Source organism: Canis lupus, chromosome 36 (assembly GCF_011100685.1).
Source record: "Canis lupus familiaris isolate Mischka breed German Shepherd chromosome 36, alternate assembly UU_Cfam_GSD_1.0, whole genome shotgun sequence".
Lineage (NCBI taxonomy): Eukaryota > Metazoa > Chordata > Mammalia > Carnivora > Canidae > Canis > Canis lupus.
In genome coordinates, this window is record NC_049257.1 from 7,615,856 (window position 1) to 7,636,819 (window position 20,964).

The 20,964-nt window shown below is 36.6% G+C and overlaps 1 protein-coding gene and 1 pseudogene across 7 annotated transcripts in view; one reads left to right on the forward strand and one right to left on the reverse strand.

Moving 5' to 3' along the window:
- SLC4A10 (solute carrier family 4 member 10) overlaps positions 1 to 20,964 on the forward strand; it is a 285,396-nt gene that overhangs the window by 211,614 nt on the left and 52,818 nt on the right. The window lies entirely within an intron of this gene.
- On the reverse strand, positions 16,424 to 17,106 carry LOC102157255 (annotated as a pseudogene).

Here is a 20,964-nt window from a genome sequence, read left to right on the forward strand (position 1 = left end):
AAACAACTATTCAATACAGAAACTTTTGGCAATCCATCTCATTCTTGATTTTTAATCCAAACACTTGCTATCTTTGTTTTCCCTTCTTGCTTTGAACCAAATTCTTATTTTAATGATAAAGTCTTAACTTCACTAGCAATAGTATCCAATGTAAATTTATCATTTGCCTGTTTTATCCTGATTGTTTCTAATGGATTATGAGCCTTTTGTGTACAAGATTAATGTCTCTTCATCTTTCTGTCTCCAGAGGCCAAGGGGATTGGTAGATACCAGTAGGCCTTTCTTAACTGTCTTATAACAATGTTACTTCTCACATGTACCTTCAGCTACTATTTTCCTTCTCTATATCTATAGATTTGTAGACTTTAAATAGAATTATCTTTCATGCTTTCCTGTCAAATAGCTGTGAAAGGACGGAAACTTTTATGAGCATCCAACATTAAAGGGAGCGTGATAAGCAAAAAATGTTGGTTTCTTCTCTTAAGATGCATTGAATGGCCTCAAGTCAATGTGGCTGTGTATCAAATACACAAGTTCTTTGTTGAGATGTGATGAACAATCTGAGAGATTTTACAATCTTTGAAGTACTGACCTCATTTCACTTCCTGAATTGACCTAGATTTAAGGATACATTCTGAAATATTTTAAATGGAATATAATGATGTTTCAATTTATATTAAAACATCTCAGCACAGTTACTGCAGTTAAGATATGTATGTAGGTTAACTCACAGCCATAGGTAGCTGCTATTTTAAGCAGGAGTCTGAACTCCAGGAGTGCTCAGCTAACATTAAAGCAGAGAGCCTAAACTCCAGAAAAGACCACAAACCTATCTAGTAACCACATGTCAATCAGCACTAAGGCTTTGCTGAATCTCAGAAATGGATTTTCATTGGTGAAAGTACTGGCTTGTTAATCAGTGTAATGAACCACATTAGTATAATTAAAGGTAATCAATTTGAACTAAATGAAAATAAAAACATAGCTTATAAAAGCTTGTGAGATGCAATAAAGGCAGTGTTTAGATGGAGATTTATGGCACTGAATGCATGGATTAGAAAAGAAGAAATATCTAAAATCAGTTATCTAAGTTTCAACCTTAGGAAACTAGAAAAAGAAAAGCAAATTAATTTAAAAATTAGCAAAAGAAAAGAGATAATAAAGATTAAAGCAGAAATTCATGAAGTTAAAAATGGGAAATCAATAGAAAAAATTAAAGGACCAAAGTCTGGTTCTTTGAAAAGATAAAATTGATAATCCTCCAACCAGGCTAACAAAGACAAAAAGAGAGAGTACACAAATTGCTAATATTGGAAATTAGAGAGGGGACATCACTAAAGATCCCACGGGCACTAAAAAGAAAATAAAGTAATACTATGACGACACAAATTTGATGATCTAGATGAAATGGACTAATTCCTTGAAAGAGACAGTCTGCCGAAACTCATACAGGAAATAGATGATCTGAATAGGCCTATATCTATTAAAGAAGTTAAATCAATAATTAATAACCTTCCAAAAAGGAAAACGCCAAACCCAAATGAATTCACTGTTGAATTCTGCCAAACATTGAAGGAAAAAATTATACCAGTTCTCTACAATCTCTTTCAGAGGATGGAAACAGAGAGGCTACTCCCTAACTCATAAAGCTAGCATTAGCCTAATACCAAAACCAGACAAAGATGTAAGAAAAGGAAACTACAGGCCAATATCTGTCAAATATGCAAAAATCCTCAAAAAACATTGGCAACTCAATTTCAACAGTGTGTAAAAAAATTATATGCCACAATTAAATGGGATTTATTTCAAATATGCAAACCTGGTTCAACATTCAAAAATCAGTTAATACAAGACATTCCATCAACAGACTACAGTTGATAAATTCCATGGTCATATCAAAAGCAGTAAAAGCATTTGACAAAATCCAACACCCATTTATGATAAAACTTTGGGTAAACTAGGAATAGAGGGGAACTTCCTCATCATGATAAAGAATACAGAAAAACACAGCTAATACCATACTTCATGGTGAGAAACTAGAAATTTTCTCACTGAGATCAGGAACAAGTCAAGGATGTCTTCTCTCACCACTCCTTTTTAACATCAGAATGGAACTTCTAGCAAATATTGTAAGACAAAAGCAAATAAAAAATATACAGATTTGGCAGCCCGGGTGGCTCAGCGGTTTAGCACCACCTTCAGCCCAGGGTGTGAACCTGGAGACCCGGGATCGAGTCCCACGTCGGGCTCTCTGCATGGAGCTTGCTTCTCCCTCTGCCTGTGTCTCTGCCTCTCTCTCTCTCTCTCTCTCTCTCTCAATCTGTGTGTCTCTCATGAATAAATAAATAAAATCTTTAAAAAAAGTATACAGGGGATCCCTGGGTGGCGTAGCGGTTTAGTGCCTGCCTTTGGCCCAGGGCGGATCCTGGAGACCCGGGATCGAATCCCACGTCGGGCTTCCGGTGCATGGAGCCTGCTTCTCCCTCTGCCTGTGTCTCTGCCTCTCTCTCTCTCTCTCTCTCTCTCTGTGTGACTATCATAAATAAATTAAAAAAAAAAGTATACAGATTGAAAAGGAAAAATAAAACTGTCTTTGTTTATAAATGACATGATTGTTTCTGTAGGAAATCTGGAAGAATCAACAAAACATTCTTGGATAAATAAGTAAATATACCAAGGCTGTAGGATACAAGGTTGATATATAAAAGTCAATCACTTTCCTATATACCGGCAATGAACAAGTGGAATTTGAAATTAAAAACAAAATACCATTTACATTAGCACTCCAAAAAAATACTTAAGTATAAGTCTAACACAATATGTATAAAATCTATATGAGGAAAGTGAAAAAACTCAAATGAAACAAATTTTAAAAACCCCAAATAAATAGATAGTACATGATCATTGTTAGGAAGACTCAGTATCGCCAAGGTGTCAATCCTTCCTAATTTGATCTACAAATGCAACGCAATCCTAAGTAAAATCCTAGAAAGTTATTTTGTGGATATCAACTGATTCTAGAGTTTGCTTCTGGAGAGGCAGAGGTCCAGAATAGCCAACACAGTAATGGAGGAGAAAAAAGTTGGAGGACTGGAACTACCCGATTTCAACACTTACTATGAAGCAGTAGTAACCCAGACAGTGAGGTATTGGCAAAAGAATGGATAAATAGATCAATGGAACAGAATAGAGAGTCCAGAAATACACACCCATAGATATAGTAAACTAATCTTTGACAAAGAAGCAAAGACAATACAAGGGAGCAAAGACAGTCTTTTCAACAAGTGGTACTGGAACAACTGGATATCCACATGCCAAAAACTGAATCTAGACACAGACTTAAAGCCCTTCATAAAAATGGACTGAAAATGGATCATATTCCTAAATGTAAAATGCAAAACTATAAAAATCCTAGAAGATAACACAGGAGAAACTCTAGATGACCTTGGGTTTAGTTAGGACTTTTTAGATACAACATCAAAAGTATGATTCATGAAAGAAAGAATTAAAGCCGGACCTCATTACAATTAAAATATTCTGCTCTGTGAAAGATAATGTTAAGAGAAGGAAAAGACAAGCCACAGACTGGGGGAGTGCATTTACAAAAGACATATCTAATAAAGAACTGTTACCAAAGAACTACTAAAACTTGACATTAATAAAATAGGATTTTTAGGGCAGTAAAACTACTCTGTATGATACTATAATGGTGCATACATGTCATTATAAATGTGTCCAATCCCATAGAGTGTCCAACAGCCAGAGCGAATCCTAATGTGAACTATGGACTTTGAATGATAATAATGTGTTAAATGTGGTTAGTTGGTTACTGCAAATGTTCCACTCTGGTGGTGAATGTTGATAATGGGAGAAGTGATATATATGTCCAGGCAGGGGGGTATAAGGGAAATCTCTGTATCTTGTGCTCAGTATCCCTGTGAACCTGAAACTACTCCAAAAAATGAAGTCTATTTAAAAAATTAAAGGTAATTTATATATATGATATTGGAATCTAGCAAGTGAATCGTGAGCTTCAGCTCCTAGTGATGGCACTTGAGGCTTAATTTATAACTGATTCAATATCCAGCCATTTTTCGTACCTGATGAGAGGCTAAAACAGTACCAGAATTCTGCTTATGGAATGTTTTACCTGCGAGGCATGTTGCCATGAAGCCTTTATGAGCTGAGTGTAATGCCAGTGTTGGCACTTTGTATATGATTTGATAATGTTACTTGGGGCATCTGCCATTCCTATTGGGAAGTTTTGAACCAGTTATTCTTGTTCATGTAAAATGTTGCTACATTATTTATTCATTTATCTCCACTTTGCTGGATATTTTAAGTGTCACCGCTACATACTTAATAATATTAGTCATGCTGAGTAGAGGCTTAGAGACATTGCTAATAACTTGTTTTGGAGGAAGAAACACTTCCCTTTAACTATTGAATTAATATGTTAATTTCCCTGAACACTATTTCTGCTAGATATTTTACAAAACTAACCAAATTCAGTTAACTTAGCATATTTTTTATACAAAAAATTCTTTTTAAAAAAGATTTATTTATTTATTTGTAAGAGACACAGAGAGAGAGGCAGACACAGACAGGGGGAGAAGTAGGCTCCCTGGGGGGGGGGGCGCCTGATGCGGGACTCCATCCCAGGGTCCCAGGATCACACCCTGAGTTGGAGGCAGACGCTCAATCACTGAGCCACACAGGTGTCCCTATACATGAAATTCTTGATAAAACAAGGTGTTCATTTATTTTTTTAACAAAGAGGAAAACATCAGATAAAGAAGGATTTATATACAACTCTGGAAAAGAAGATGCTTACTTTGTAGAAACATTCTGTGGTTATTGTTCTCAGTAGCAGGCAAAAGAGTTGTTATAAACCACCCCAAAAAATTATCTCTATAAACAATCTCTCCGCAAGACTGTACAAATATTATGTGAAGGGTAACAAAATATGCTGTATAGATGAACTCTTATTGCTAGCCTCTGTGAAGTTGTGTCCAAGCCAGTTATGCTACTTCCACTCACTCCACTGTGTTGCTCATCTCTTCATTACATGCATACCTGGTGTCTTCTTGTCTTCCTGTTCTATTAGAACTTGCTCTAAAGATAATTAGTAGGAGTCTAATTTTCTTTCTTCCATTTAAAAAAATTTTTGATATCAAAAAGAATGAAGCACCCACAGTAAAAAAAAAATTAATTATAAAATCAAATTTTTAGAAGATAAGAGATGGTCCTACTCACTCTGAAATCATATCACTGAGTATTATGGGCTGAATTGTTGTTCCTCAAAATTTGTATGTGGAAGCCCTAAACCCCAGGAGCTCCAAACTGTGACTATATTTGAAGACGGTGCTTTTAAAGAGGTTATTTGGGTTAAGTGAGGTCATATGGGTGGATCCTAATGAAATCTCACTGGTGTGCTTATAAGAAGAGAAAATTTAGGCACACAGACATGCTAATTGCACACACGTGATGAAAACACCATGTGAAGACACAGCAAGAAGGCAGCCATCTGCAAGTCAAAGAGAGAGGCCTCAGAGGAAACCAACCCTGTTAGCACTTTGATTGGGGAGTTTCAGCCTCCAGAACTGGGAGAGAATAACTTTCTGATGTTTAAGCCAACCAGTCTGTGGTATTTTGGTATGGCAGCCCTAGTAAACTAATATACTGGGTAGATGCTTATAACTTCGTCCAATTTGTGTTTGGAGTTGTAGACCAGATTCTCTCAAGTCTCTCTTCCTATTAATGGAGGTTCCATCCTTTCAGCTGTTTAGAATAAATAAAACCATGAATTTATTCTTGACTTTCTCACACATCTAGATTTCTCAGCAAATCAAATGGCTTTATATAGAAGATGAACACTTTTTTTTTTAAACCACCCTCTCTACCTCCATACTCTCTTTTCTAAATTATTTCAGTTCGATTTCCAACTAGTGTTCCTGATTTTATACTTGTTCTTTCATAGACTCTTCTCTATGAAGCAGCTGGACTTGTTCTCTTAAAACTCAAGTCACATCATGTTACTCTGCTATTCAAAGCCTACTGATAGCATCCCATTCTTTTCAAAGTATTGTGTGATCTGTTCTCTCTTATCTCCTACTTCTTCACTCTTCTGCCCCAGGCACACTGACCTGCTTGCCCTTCTGTAAACATACTTGGCATGTTTCTGCCTCTCAATCTTCATGTTTGCAATTCTTTTTGCCTGAATGCCCTTCCCCAGATATCTATGTGGCTTATTCCTTTCAAAATTAGCTACTTGAGGACTTTCTATCTGAAATTTCAACTCTGTTCTCTCCTTCTCCTGTGTAAAATATTGTATAATTTACTTAGATATTTAAAAGTAAGATTTATTAAGGCATCATTTTTGCGCACAATAAAATATACTCTTTTAAGTATATACTTAAATGAGTCTTAACAAGTGAATAACAGCGTATTGAAATATAGAACATTTCCCAAAATGTTTCCTTATGCTCCTTTGCAATCAATATCTCACACGAATCCACAACCCCTGACAATTACTAATATGATTTCTGTCTGAAGTTTTGCCTTTTCTAGAATTTCACAGAAGTAGAATTATAGAGTATGGGAACTTTTGTGTCTGCTTTTTTTTTTCATTTATTATAATACTGTTAAGATATACTCATTTTGTTATATGCCTCAGTTTATTCCTTTTTATTAGTGGGCAGTATTCCACTGTATAAATGTACCACAAATTATCTATCCAATCATAAATTGATGGCCATTTGGGTTGTTTCTGCTTTGAGGCTATATTACTTTACCTGAAGGTCTTTATTTGGGCTATGTCTTCATGTTCTCTTGGGTAAATATGAGGAAATAGGATTGTTGGGTTGAAAAGAGTATATTTTAGCTTTTTTAAAATTTTTATTTATTTATGATAGTCACACAGAGAGAGAGAGAGAAAGGCGGAGACACAGGCAGAGGGAGAAGCAGGCTCCATGCACCGGGAGCCCAACGTGGGATTCGATCCCGGGTCTCCAGGATCCACCCTGGGCCAAAGGCAGGCACCAAACCGCTGCACCACCCAGGGATCCCATATTTTAGCTTTATAAGAAACTGCCAATGTGGTTGTACCATTTTCATACTTACCAGCAATGTATGAGAGTTCCCATTGATCTGCATCCCCACCAGCATATAGTTTTGTGCTTATGTATGGTGGGTCCTTTATTAATTAATCTAATTTATTTATTGTCTGTGCCCCTTCTAGAGTGAACAATTCATGAATGGAGGGAATTTAGTCAGTTTCGATCACTGCTTTTCCACTGTCTGAATCAGTTCCTGGCACAAAATAGATATTCAATGAATTTTTGTTGCATAAATGAATATTACCTCTGTTTAGGGCTAAAAACTTAAGACAAACAAAACACAAAAAACCAGAGGGTCAGAGGGTTTATGACTTACCCAAGTGGAAGAACTGGGGCTAAAACTCAAGACATCTGGGGCACCTGGGTAGCCCAGTCAGTTAAGCATCTGCCTTTGACTCGGGTCATGATCCCAGGGTCCTGGGATGGAGCCTCATGTAGGGCTCCCTGCTCAGTGGGGAGTCTGTTTCTACCTCTCTTTCTGCCCCTTGGCTCCCCCCTCCCCACTGCCTGTGCTCTCTCTTGTACTCTCTCTCTCAATCAAATAAATAATAAATAAATAAATAAATAAATAAATAAATAAATAAATAAATAAATAAATAAAATAGTTAAAAAATAAAAATAAAACCTGAGACATCCAACATCTATTGAATAATTTTGACATTCTACTACATTATAAACCAAAGTAATTTTTATGATAAATATTTAGGATATAGAAGAGTTTGGATAAATTTTTATCGTATTTAGGTCTTTTATTTTATCTTCAAGTAGTTTTTACTTTCTAATAGGAAATACAAAATATAAAAATAGAGATAAAAACATAAATATTTGAATAATAGTAAAAGTAAAATGAATTCTTATCTTAGGGCTTATTAGAACACAACAGTACTTATTTAGATTACCCATAAATAGGCATTTGACAAGGAGGGAGAAAAATCTTGGCTAGAGAAATGAATTGTGCTGCATCACATTGAAGCCCTACATCAACTTGTTATTTTTAAGAAGCCTGGTAATAGCTTGGCTTAAAGATTGGGGTAGGAATCTGCACCAACAACCTATTCTGTGGCCCCTGAGAGCAACCCTCTAGAGATGATGTCTTAACTCTCAAAAAGGCGTAGGAAGTATATTTGAAACACATAGGAAATAAAAGATCTGGAAGCATAACTACCAAACCTATGATATTTGAGGGGGAAGAAGATAGGATTGTGAGAAAAAAAGCTTGTTTTCTCTGTATATTTCAAAGCATCCAACTGACATTGTGTGCATGTATTATTTCATAATTTCTTTCTAAGAATAAGTCTTTTTAAAATTTTATTTATTTATTCATGAGAGACAGAGAGAGGCTGAGTCACAGACAGAGGGAGAAGCAGGCTCCATGCAGGGAGCCCTATGTGGGACTCGATCCTGGGTCTCCAGGGTCACACCCTGGGCTGAAGGTAGGTGCTAAACCGCTGAGCCACTGAGGCTGCCCATAGAATATGTCTTCAGATGGGAAATTCATCTTATGGCAGGTCATAAGATGAGCTAATTAGGGCCAGGTGGTGCTCATCAAATCAGTTCCCTATAACCAAATTTACTTCTCATCTTAGGAAAATAGCTACCTAAAAACTTCAAAGGTAGAGCAAAATGTTTAAGATATAATAAATAGATTTGCTATTTTATTCATGTATTTTCTTACTCACTCACTCACTGGCTCATTCCTTCAATATCCATTTGTCCTCTCTGTTTTGTGTTAGCATTGATAGTACAAAAATGAGTATGATATGGTCTCTACTCTAAAGGAGCTCAGTGATTATCAAGAGCCTACAGATGCACTTTATACATTGTGCTGCAAATTGAATATTTGTTGAGTCAATAAATGAAGAGGGAGCTAGAGACAATGTATACTCAAATAATTGCAGCATACTGTAGCAAGTATTTATACTAGATATATGCATAATGGCCTGAAGGAAGAAGTGAGAAACTACCCTGGGGAGTTGGGAAATATTCAGAGAAGAAATAAACTCTAAGTAATCATGCTATCTCTGTTGTACCTGTCACTTGAGTTTATTATATTTGGCATATTTATGTTCTTTTCTCTTAATTATATCTGTATGTTCTGCATGAGCAGGTCATAATAGAGCCAAGGGCACTGAGGTACATAGAATGGACTCCTGGGGCAAATGGGCAAGGATCCTTAAAAATTATAATATGTTTTATCTGGCAAAAAATTAGGGATAATTACAAAGCTCTGAGAAGAATTATGTGATAATAGACTAAAAGATGATCATAGGAAGTGGAACAAGGATCAATAGCCTAGTGTGAAATGTTTAAGTCCTTACTATTGACTCAGACAATGGTAATGAGTGGGGGTGGGGAGGGAGAAAACCCAAAATTGACAAGGCTTTATTCATTCATTCAATAAAAAATTATGGAAAACTTTCTAATTTATATGAACTATAACAACATTTTGCATACATGACTTTACGAATTATTTTAATTTCACAATAACCTGTGGAGCGAGTATTACCCTGCTTTACAGATGATCAGTATGAGGCTCCAACAAGCTAATTTGCCCAATATCATATAGCCAATGAATAATAAATGAGAGTCAAACTCAAATCCATCTGGTGTTAAAGCCCATGAACTTTCTCCTACAACGTATTAAAATAAAAATAATAATAAAGGATTATTATTATTATTATTAATTATTATTACAATTCCTTAAAAGCAAGAACTGTCATATATTTCTGTGTATTTCCCATAGCAGTTAGTAAAGTAATCTGCACAAAATAATTTAAAACCATTATATATCAATGAATGAATAAACAACATTGCCTGCTGTGTGCTAGACTTTTGGATATAAAAGTGACAAATAGATGGGGTTTCTGCTCTTATATAGCATATTATCTATTAAAAAGTTAGACATTAAACATTACACAAAGAAGTGCTTAATTATAGTTGACATAAGTGCTAACACATAAAGGTGCGGACCATCGGGATCCCTGGGTGGCGCAGCGGTTTAGCGCCTGCCTTTGGCTCAGGGCACGATCCTGGAGACTGGGGATCGAATCCCACATCGGGCTCCCGGTGCGTGGAGCCTGCTTCTCCCTCTGCCTGTGTCTCTGCCTCTCTCTCTCTCTCTGTGACTATCATAAATAAATAAAAAAAAATAACTATATGTTTAAAAAAAAAAAAAAGGTGCAGACCATCATGAGAGTGAGAAATACTTCCAAAGTTATATATTCAGAGGCCAAGGAGAGGATACAGCTGTTTGAATGGAAATGAAATTCAAATGAGAAAAAGTTTAAGAATTTAATGGAGAGAGTATTTATGTTTTTAGTATTAGCTAGCAGTCATGGTGTTTTACAGAGTTATTTTGCATATTTTTGAAAAGCTCTTTTCTTCATGATATAGCTATAAGTTTAGATAATTTCCTAGAGAGATAAATATAAGTATTTAGACAATCTCTTCTAAGAACAAATTCCAAAATATGGAAATAGATATATTCATCAAAGATTTATCACTGTGTTATTTAAATAATCCTCTAAATAGAAACAAATTAAATGTTTAGTAATAAAAAATAAGTAAACCATGTCACATCTATTAATAATTATAGTTATGAAGAATAACGGAGCCACATGGAGAATGCTTTCATTACGGTGCTACATAGAAAAGATTAAAGGGGTACCTGTGTGGTTCAGCCAGTTAAGCATCCAACTCTTGATTTTGGCTCAAGTCATGATCTCTGGGCCATGAGATCCAGCTCCATATCGGGCTCTGTGCTGGGAATGGAATCTGCTTGGAATTCTATCTCTCCTTCTCTCTCTTCCCCTCCCCACCCATCTTAAAAAAAAAAAAAAAAGAAAAGTAAAGATTAAAGACATTGTATGCTTATACACATGTTGAAAATATATATAAGAACTACTGTTAGAAATATGTCAAAAACATTATAGTAATAGATGGAAATACTATGAGAGATTTCTTGTTATTTTTTATTCTGTAAATATTCTGTAATGTGATTTTATTATTTTGTTAACTCAAAATACTGAAAAGGAGAAAAGACTAGGTATAAAATGTGTTTGGCTTCTACATAGAAATCATAGTTCTCTGATTTTATGCTTTATATCAATACCTAACTTGCTATACAGCACTCTGGGGGCTAATTTAGTCAATAAAGAGACTTCAAAAAGAGAAATAAATCACGAACCATTATTGTTCAGTACACACAGGAAGGTACTAATAATAACTACAAAGACAAAAAGGAGGGCATCTGCAACCCAGAAACTAAAATTAGTAATAATGTTGAAGGGAGTTCTACCAAATTATGTTTTCCAGAAGACAGCCACAGGCTCTTCTCATGTAAGGAAGACTGATCACCTCCATTAGCCTTGAAACAAAAGCAAAGACTTCTGGATGAGGGCATTTAATTATAATGTTTATCTAATCACTCTGTAGCCATTTATATAAATAAGATGGCATAGAGCACATGCTTTTCTTTGGGCAAAGTAAGTAGAGGATGTGTTTGGTGAAGTGTATTTTAAGCCAAACAATCCAACAACACAAGTCAAGATTATTGGCATTTTATACTGGTGTTTTAAAAACTGTAAAAAAGTGCAGATACTGCCCATTGTTTTGCCTTTGGATTGTTCAACTTCCCAGTCTATGAGCTGATTTTAGCGACAGTTGTATACCAATAACAACGGTGATGATACCTAATACCTAATTAGTATTTACTTATCTATATTGACTCATTTTATTCTCATAATACCCCCATGTGGTTGGTTGCTCTCATTAGCCCCACTTCAAGAAAACTGAAATATAGGGAGGTTAAGTAACTTGCCCAATGTTGTTCAATAAAGTGCTTGGATTTGAATGATATAGGAATTCTGGCTAGAGAGTCTGAAGCCCAGTGTCCTAGGCACCAGGCTATCTTATGCACCTAAAGGAATTTTTTGTCTGTTTGTTTTTGTTTTACAATTTTATTTATTTGACGGGGGGAGAGAGAGAGAGAGAGAGAGAGAGAGAGCGAGAGCGCACAAGCAGGTGGAGTAGCAGGCAGAGGAAGAGGGAGAAGCAGGCTCCCCGCTGAGCAGGAAGCCCAGTGTGGGGCTTGATCCCAGGACCCTGAGATGATGACCTGAGCCAAAGGCAGACACTTAACCAATTGAACCACCCAGGCATCTTAGACATTTTTTTCATTGATATTTCCATCTTATGGCCAGAGTCACTAAAAATTATTCTAGATGAAACTAACAACAGAGCTTATTCCAGACTCCGATTCCATCTCTTCACATTGCTGTCTCGTTTTCTTTTTTTTCTTCTTTTCCTTTGGTAGTTTTGTATTAGAGTTATTTGGACTAAGTTCATCGATATAGATGAAGAGCAGAAAAGTGAGTTTGTTTCCTCATTTTATCATGATTTATTTATTTAGAATATTTATATATTTAGAATATCTGCTTTTGACATTCAATAACCCTAAATATCCAGAGCCTTTTTTGAGCTACCAAGAGTTGGTACAGATACTTTTTTTTAAAGGTTTTATTTATTGATTCATGAGAGACACACAGAGAGAGGCAGAGACACAGGCAGAGGGAGAAGCAGGCTCCATGCAGGGAGTCCGGCGGGGGACTCGATCCCGGGACTTTGGGATCACTCCCTGAGCCCAAGGCAGACACCCAACTGCTGAGCCACCCGGGTGTCCCTAGGTACTTTTTTTAAAACTTCCTGTACAAGCATGCAGCCTCTAAGAACTAAGTGCTGAGATTTCAAACATCAGAGGGGCAGACTGAGGAAAGAACAATGATTTGATGGCAATACGTGATATCTGTGATGTAGGTTAATAAATGTATTTTTCCTTTTTGGAATTGATTTATGGATGAGCAATATTATTAACTAGAGATAGGCCTGACAAGGAGGCATAGGTGACTAACATCCACTTAGAGACCTGACTCTCCAAAAAATAAGTTTCTTATGAGCTATTTTTATACCAAATTGTACTTTCAGAACAAATTTAGTACTAAGTATGTAGTCATTTCATTGTTGAAATGTAACTATCCTCCCAGAAGTGGAGTAACACATTATGCCATTGTCCTCACTAACACAATACAATCATTTAGAAAACAGAGACCAGGGATCCCTGGGTGGCTCAGTGGTTTAGCACCTGCCTTTGGCCCAGGGCGCGATCCTGGAGTCCCGGGATCGAGTCCCATGTTGGGCTCCCAGCATGGAGCCTGCTTCTCCCTCCTCCTGGGTCTCTGCCTCTCTCTCTCTCTCTCTCTCTCTCTCTCTCTCTCTCTGTCTATCATAAATAAATAAATAAAATCTTAAAAAAAATAGAAAACAAAGACCATAACCCTGAGGGAATGATGCATACAGCAAGCATAGTGAGTGGAGACATGATACCAGCCCAGTGGCCAGGTTTAGATGATGCCAAGAGAAATAGGAATCTGGGTAGTTGGGCCAAAGGAGGTGGTGGTAGTATAGCTGTCAGGATATGAGGGCAGGGCTGCAGGGTGTTTTTTGGGGGAGGTCGGATATCTCAAAGGAGAAGTATGTACAAGGGGGAAACTGAGACGATCATACAGTGTAATGTAGTTTATTTAATTCGTTCTAGAGTCATCTCACTCTTCTGGCTGTGCTGATGAAGATTACAGGAAGTTACAGCCGGAGGAAGCATGTTGTAGCTAAAAGAGCAGAGGTTTCAGGGTCAAGCAGACCTGGATTCAAATTTGATCAGTATGGCCTTGAATAGGTTACCACTCAGTTTCCTCCATCTATAAAATGTAGAAAAAAATCAAACGATTAAACTACGAAACAAAGTGCCTCCTGCCATGCACTGGTAGCCGTCTGCATGTCATATCTATATGCATAATACACAGTATCTAGAGAAAGCACATTTATACATAGATATATACATTCATCTGTTTTAGTGCTACATTTCTCCCTTGTTACATATACTCTTTATTTTATATTTTAGTTTCCTTTCATCATATGCAAATTTACTTTCACCAAATTTTCGGAATATTCAGATCATTTCCTATTAAATAATTTTCTCTTGTTCTCCTGAGGTAACTTAGCAAAATGACCAAATTAGAGAATTCTAATTGTTAGCTACCTAAAAAGAATCTTTGCCACTTGATATAACAGATTCAGACAATATATTACTAATTTACTCTGACAATAAAAAGATTATTGCTTCTAATGAATATTAACTGTTTTCTTTTTGGCAACACTACTATGCAGTAATCATCTATGTTATTATTTGAATTTGTCACAAGGCTCAGGAATGATTTCTGGCAGTTCTGCATGTTTAGATGAAACTTGAATGATAGCATATACATTCCCTGGGCACATATAATTAATCTGTGTAGCAGTTTAAATACATGTTTTATGATTCTAAAAAGAAGACTTTAGGGAACATATGCGAGTCTAAAGCTAGGCACATGTTCCCATGACCCTAAGTTACGGATCCTTGAATGATCCCTATCATCTAATAGGACCTTGAAGTCTTACCTGGCAGGTCTCTGAGCAGCTCTCCAAGCCATTTGCTTCCTCACTCCCACCTGCTTAATTAGCTGGGGATCCCATTGGGGTGAGGAGGGTGGGGGAAGGGCAGGTAGCATTTTTGTTCTTCCTCACACTGCCTTCAGTTTACTTTCTTCTCAGAACCATCCCTAGGGAGCTAAAAGATCTCAGAAATATGAAAAATGTTTCTGCCTTACAAGTTTGGAGGCCCTAGACCTGACCATTTAAAATATTTATTTTTACATTTTTTTCAAGTTCTAACCATTTATGCAGAGAAAAAAAACTACAGATACCTGTCCTTTTAACAAAATTTCTTACCATACTTACATAACAAGAGTTTTTAGAAGAATAAAGTCGTTGGTACATATTTGTTTTCTAAGTATAGCTTTGGGCATAGTTATAAATATTTTAGTTTGTGGGTTAATGCTGTACCTTGTCATATCCTAACCTACCTGGTCTTTCTTGGAGTAATAAAATAGATATCCTTGAGGCCAATATCCAAAGTTTCAGAATATTCTCAGTCATCTGACTCTTCTACAGAATAAAATTAGACTGGAAATAAGACAATGGTAAGCCAAAGAAGCCTCCTCTGCCCACCCCTCACCTCAAGGGCTCCATTTGTAAAAGAAATTTTGACCAGAAATTCTGTGCCCTAATAGATCCCTTTCTTGATACCAGCCTGCTGCTGAGCTTTAGCTTCTCATTTTTAAATGAGGACAAAGATACCTACCCTACTAGTCATAGGCATGATCTGTTGGTTTACTATTATCTCAAAGTACTTTGTAACCCACATAGCAAGCTTATGTAATGATAGCTACTTTATACTGAGTACTAAGTTCTAGGAATAGTACCGGAAGCTTTATATATATTATGATACCTCTTCTAAGCCTCAACACAACCCCGCACAATTGTTATAATTACATTTGATGTACAATGAGTTAACAGAAACTCATAGAGGTTGTGCAGTTTTCTGAAGTCAAATAGGTTGAAAGGGATGAGTCAAGATTCACGTCAGTATTTCCAAATGGAAGCTTTAATTTTCTTTCTACTCAGAACTAAGGCAGCAGTATTGTTTAATGTCCTTAAGAATGGTAGGTGGCATTAAGAAAAGGGGAAGAAAAAATACTGAATAATCTGTCCCTTCCAGGAAAGCTGACAAATAACCTTGATAAAATCAAGGTTGATAAAATCAAGACAAATCAAAATTTTAGAGAAGACCACCTGAAAACCCCTGGGCTTCATACATTTTTATGTAGTAAGTGTTGAGTAAAAAGGGAAAATAGACGTTTTAGATGCAAGAAGAGTTTGGTAGATCCAAGCTTAGATTTTTTTCATAAGTTCCACTCTAGTTATATTGTCAATCATATACACAAATCACAAGTGACATGAAATAAGAAAAATTTAAGGACTTCCTTTGCTTTTGGAAAACCGATGGTAGACAACAGAAAGTTCTTTTCAGAAATGCAGCAAATTATTTTTTCGTAATAGCTAATATGGCTTCTTTAGGCGTTAAGAGAGATTTATTGCATTTCTATTTATAATCTTAATACAGCTATATTTTCATTCTTTATAAAAATCAAGTCTCTCAGCAGAAAGTGTATTTTACCACAGTAATCTTTAAAGTCCATCACTAAAGATGTAAGTATACACACTAATTTCTAACCCCCTAGAGCATTTTGCACAATGGATTTTAGACATTGGAATAAGTAGTTGCTCAGGAAAGCGGTACTGCCTCATGCAATATGATTTAGTGGTCAACATTCTTGTTTTCCAAAAAAAGGGAAATTTCATGAGCAGAAACATTAGGCTCCTTGAGATTTCACTGATGAAGAGAATGTTTCTGAACAAATATATCCTAACAGGTTGATCACAGATCTGGGGGATTCACTCCTCATAATAGCACTGCCGGACAGAGTCATGTTAGCACCTATATTTGCAGTTACGGATCGTGTCATACCTGCCCTAACATTGACCTCTGTGTCTAAAGATGGCACTGGATCCTACACTGTTGGACTTTTGACACTGTATCTTCCATATGTTGCTGCCCTCCAAATTCAGGTTCCACTGGCATAACAGAGCTTGTATCTATCTGATTAGCCCACGTTGCTGAATATTCCACTGTAGCTCCTAGTTTGATGGCAAGTCTAACCTTCATCTCATTTTCCCAAGTATCTTTAATCAAAGCCCCAGGGGTCTTAGTATCCTCAAGATGAAATGTATATTGATTGGCTACTACTGCAGCCACTGGCCTCACCCAGTGTTCCAGTCTGGACACCGTCCTCTGCATGCCAAAGAATCCTGGCCTCGCTGCTTTTAGAAACTCTCTATCACAGGGTGACCAAAGGTGATGTGAACAGAATGCCCATCTATCTGTTACATCTGGGTGCAGATAATTGGCCTGGAGGCCAATGTCTGGACGCACTCAGTACCCAAATTTGGCCAGGTTGCTGTTGAGGATGGATGGGCCAGTCTTACAGCCAGACATTATGGTACTGGTTCCCAAGAACCAAGTTATTCCATGAATCCCCTGGTGAGATGAAGGTGTCATCTCAATCAGTCCTGTTTTAAAATGTGTTGGTACTTTAATTGTTAAGCAGTGACTAATTTTTCTTTTGAAATGATGATCAATTTTCCCAGTGTAAATCAAAGTAAAGCCATGAGTTATAGCTTTGAAGAATTTATTTTAGAATCAGTTATGTCTGAAGTTTACTTGCCTATTATTCAAATGAGTCAGAACTAGCAATTTGCTTTGTTTTTGTTACTTAAGTGCAGTTAGATAACAGAAGAGCTGGCTTGTTTAGTGATTTCACTAAAATATGCAAATGAATAACCTCAAATCTCCACTGATGTGCCCTTTGTTAGTAATATAAATGGGATCAAAGGGCTAGTAAATGTTTTTGTTCCCAACTTCCTTTTAAATGAAATTCTTCCTTTCAAATAAAATTCTATGTGTGTATGTGCATGTATATAAATATACGTATATATACACACATATATATATTTTCCCATTTAATGTATACATCTCCTATAATGCTAATTCTTTCTTATTATGTTACTCCTACAAGAAATTTGGCATATTTTTCCTATTTTGCATTATAGTTTCCTTTTATCATCAATAAATTTACTTTTAACAAATGTTCAGAGTATGAAAATGTTTTCCCATCAAACTCCTATGGTGTTGAGCTTTTTTTTCTGATGCAGAGTAACAGAATGTTCAATTTGGGGGATTTCCCATCATGGGAACATGCTCTCCCTTACTACTGAACTGATTTACAGACAGAGTTTGGCAGGTTCATATATGTATAAGCAGAATAGTAGCAAGACATATGAAGACCTATAAGCCTTGCTTTTTCACTGTTGCTTTTTCATCTAATCCTGGCACAACTGTGAAAGAACCAGAGTTTCTAAACAAGACATTGTAGGCACAATTGGGTATATTGAAGGCTATCATAGGTGTAATCCTTAAACCTTCATTTGGAGGATCCAAGATCAATGTGAGTGCTTACGTTCTACTTTTTTTCACTCCAAGTTTTTATTTAAATTCCAGTTAGTTAACATACAGTGTCACATTAGTTTCAGGAGTAGAATCTACTGATATATCACTTACATGCAACACCCAGCATTCATCACAAGTGCCCTCCTTAATACCCAGCACCTATTTAATCCATCCTCTCACTCACCACCTCTTCAGTACTCTAGGTTCTACTTTTGAGAAATAAGTAATGATCTGATTTCAGACTATAGACATGCTGCTGGCAGCTCTACTGTTAATTTTTACTTCCTAGACCAGTGTCTAAGCATCTTCATTAACTATGGAAAGGTCATTCATGTTAAAATTTGTCCCTGGACATATTGGAATTTATTCCTGGGATTAAGAAAGGATGCCTTGTAGTAATAGGCAGCTCTTTTATGCATGATAACATTGATATCTGTGGTGGTCCAGAACTTCAGGAATTACTTGATCTGCCTCCCACACTTCCCTTTGGTGGGTGCCAAATGCAGTTGTCTACTGTGTCCACTGATTCTTCTTGCAAGACCTGTCAGTGACCTAAGCACTTTCCTTTAATGCCATTTTTTGAAAGCCTGAGCTGCAGTTGTTCTAGATAATGCCTAGATCTGATCTTTTCAATGAATGATGTGGGCTTTGTATGAGGACGGCAAAACCAACATTAATCACAAAAACCAAAGAGATAATGGAATAAGATTAAGAAATCTTTCAAAAAAAATCCTTCAAAAGGTTCCTAGTGTTCTCATTTTAACACTCAAAATAATTTTGAGGGCCCTCCATGCTCAGTCTATGCAGTCTGGGCCTTGTCTATCTGCTTCTGCCACACTAAACTTTCTACGTATGTCTATCTGCTCCTTGACTCAGGCCTTCCCACCTGCTATTTGCTCTTTCTAGTCCACCCCCTCCACCACCCTGCCCATACCATTTCTTACTTAATTTTGTTCACTTTTTAGTAGATCTCAGCTCAAACACCACTTTCTTAAAGTTTTCCTTAAGCACCCAGATTCAAGGTGTGGCTCTCCTTTTATTTACCTTCTTAGCAGCCTAGAATTATTTATAGTGCATTTCACAAATGTATTTATATTTTAATTTTTAAAATTGATGTATAGTTGACACAATGTTGTATTGGATTCAGGTGTGCAACATAGCAATTCAACATCTGTATATGTTATGCTGTGCTCACCACAGGGTAGCTGCCATCTGTTTCCATACAAGGCTATTATAATACCATTGACTCTATTCCCTATACTGTGCCTTTTATTGCCAGGACGTACTCATTCCATAATTGGAAGCCTGTAAGTCCCACTCCTCTTCACCTATTTTGGTCATTCCCCAACCTGTTCTCCTTTGGCAGTCATCAGTTTGTCCTCTGTATTATGGATCTATTTCTGCTTTTTATTTGTTTTTGTTTTTGTTTTGTTTTGTTTTGCTTATTCATATGCTTGTTTTTTAGATTCCATATATAAGTGAAGTGAAATTACATAGTATTTGTTTTTCTCTGGCTTATTTCACCTAACCTACTACCCTCTATGTGCATCCATGTTGTCACAAATGGCAAGATCTCATTCTTTTTATGGCTGAGTAATATTCCATTGTGTGTGTTTCTTTATCCATTCATCTGTCGATGGACACTTGAGTTGCTTCCATGTCTTGGCTATTGTAAATAATCCTGCAACAGACACTGAGGTTCATGTATCTTTTCAATTTAGTATTTTCCTTTCTTTGGGTAAATACATGCTAGTGGAATTACTGGATTGAATGTATTTCTATTTTTATTTTTTTTAATTGAAGTATGATTAACATACAGTATTATATTAGTTTCAGGTGTACAATATAATTATTCAACAATTCAATACATTTCTCAATGCTCATCATAAGTTTATTCTTAATCCTCATCACCTAGTTCACCCATCCGCTACACACCTCCCCTCTGGCAACCACCAGTTTGTTCTCTATTCGAGAGTCAGGTTTTGTTGTTGTTGTTGTTGTTTTTTAAGATTTTATTTATTTATTCATGAGAGACACAGAGAAAGAGAGAGAAAGGCAGAGACACAAGGCAGAGGGAGAAGCAAGCTCCGTGCAGGGAGCTTGACATGGGACTCTATCCCAGGTATCCAGGATCAGGCCCTGGGCTGAAGGTGGTGCTAAACTGCTGAGCCACCCAGGCTGCCCAAGAGTCAGGTTTTTTGTTTGTCTCTGTTTTCTTTATTTGATTTGTTTTTTAAATTCTAACATATGAGTGAAATGATGTGCTATTTGTGTCTATCTAACTTAGTATTTGTTATCAGCATGCTATGAAGGCACACACACGAGTTGTGTCTTTCTACAAGGTCAGCTTTATTCAATCATAAAAGCAAAGTTAAATCATAACTATAAAGCAGGTTCAGGATACCAAACTCAATGACATTTCACCGTGTCATTAAACTTGGCTTCTTACATAGCATACAGAGCAGGACAGAAGACAAACCACACAACAAACAAGATAACAGAAAGGTGTTGGATGTTAATGAACCAAAGGACCAAACGTAAAGTTGGTCTGTGGGTCTGCATTTGACATAAGGCCTCAGTCTGGTCTGGGTCAGTTCTGGGCACTTAGACTGCTTCTTATGCTCAAGCAGTGAAAGATCTCGGTCCTATTCAGAGATTAATCAGGCAGGGGCTTTGGTGGCCGTTGCCTATTTTAAGTAGCCAAACATAGAAGGGTCAGGTCTGAAGAGTCTGACATTTTGCTGCCAAAATCCTTCCCTTTTTAAAGGGATTTAATTGGTTTCAAGTTCCTGTGGACCTCCTCTGGTTCTGCTTGTTATCAGTTCTGGGGGGTCAGCTGATATTAGT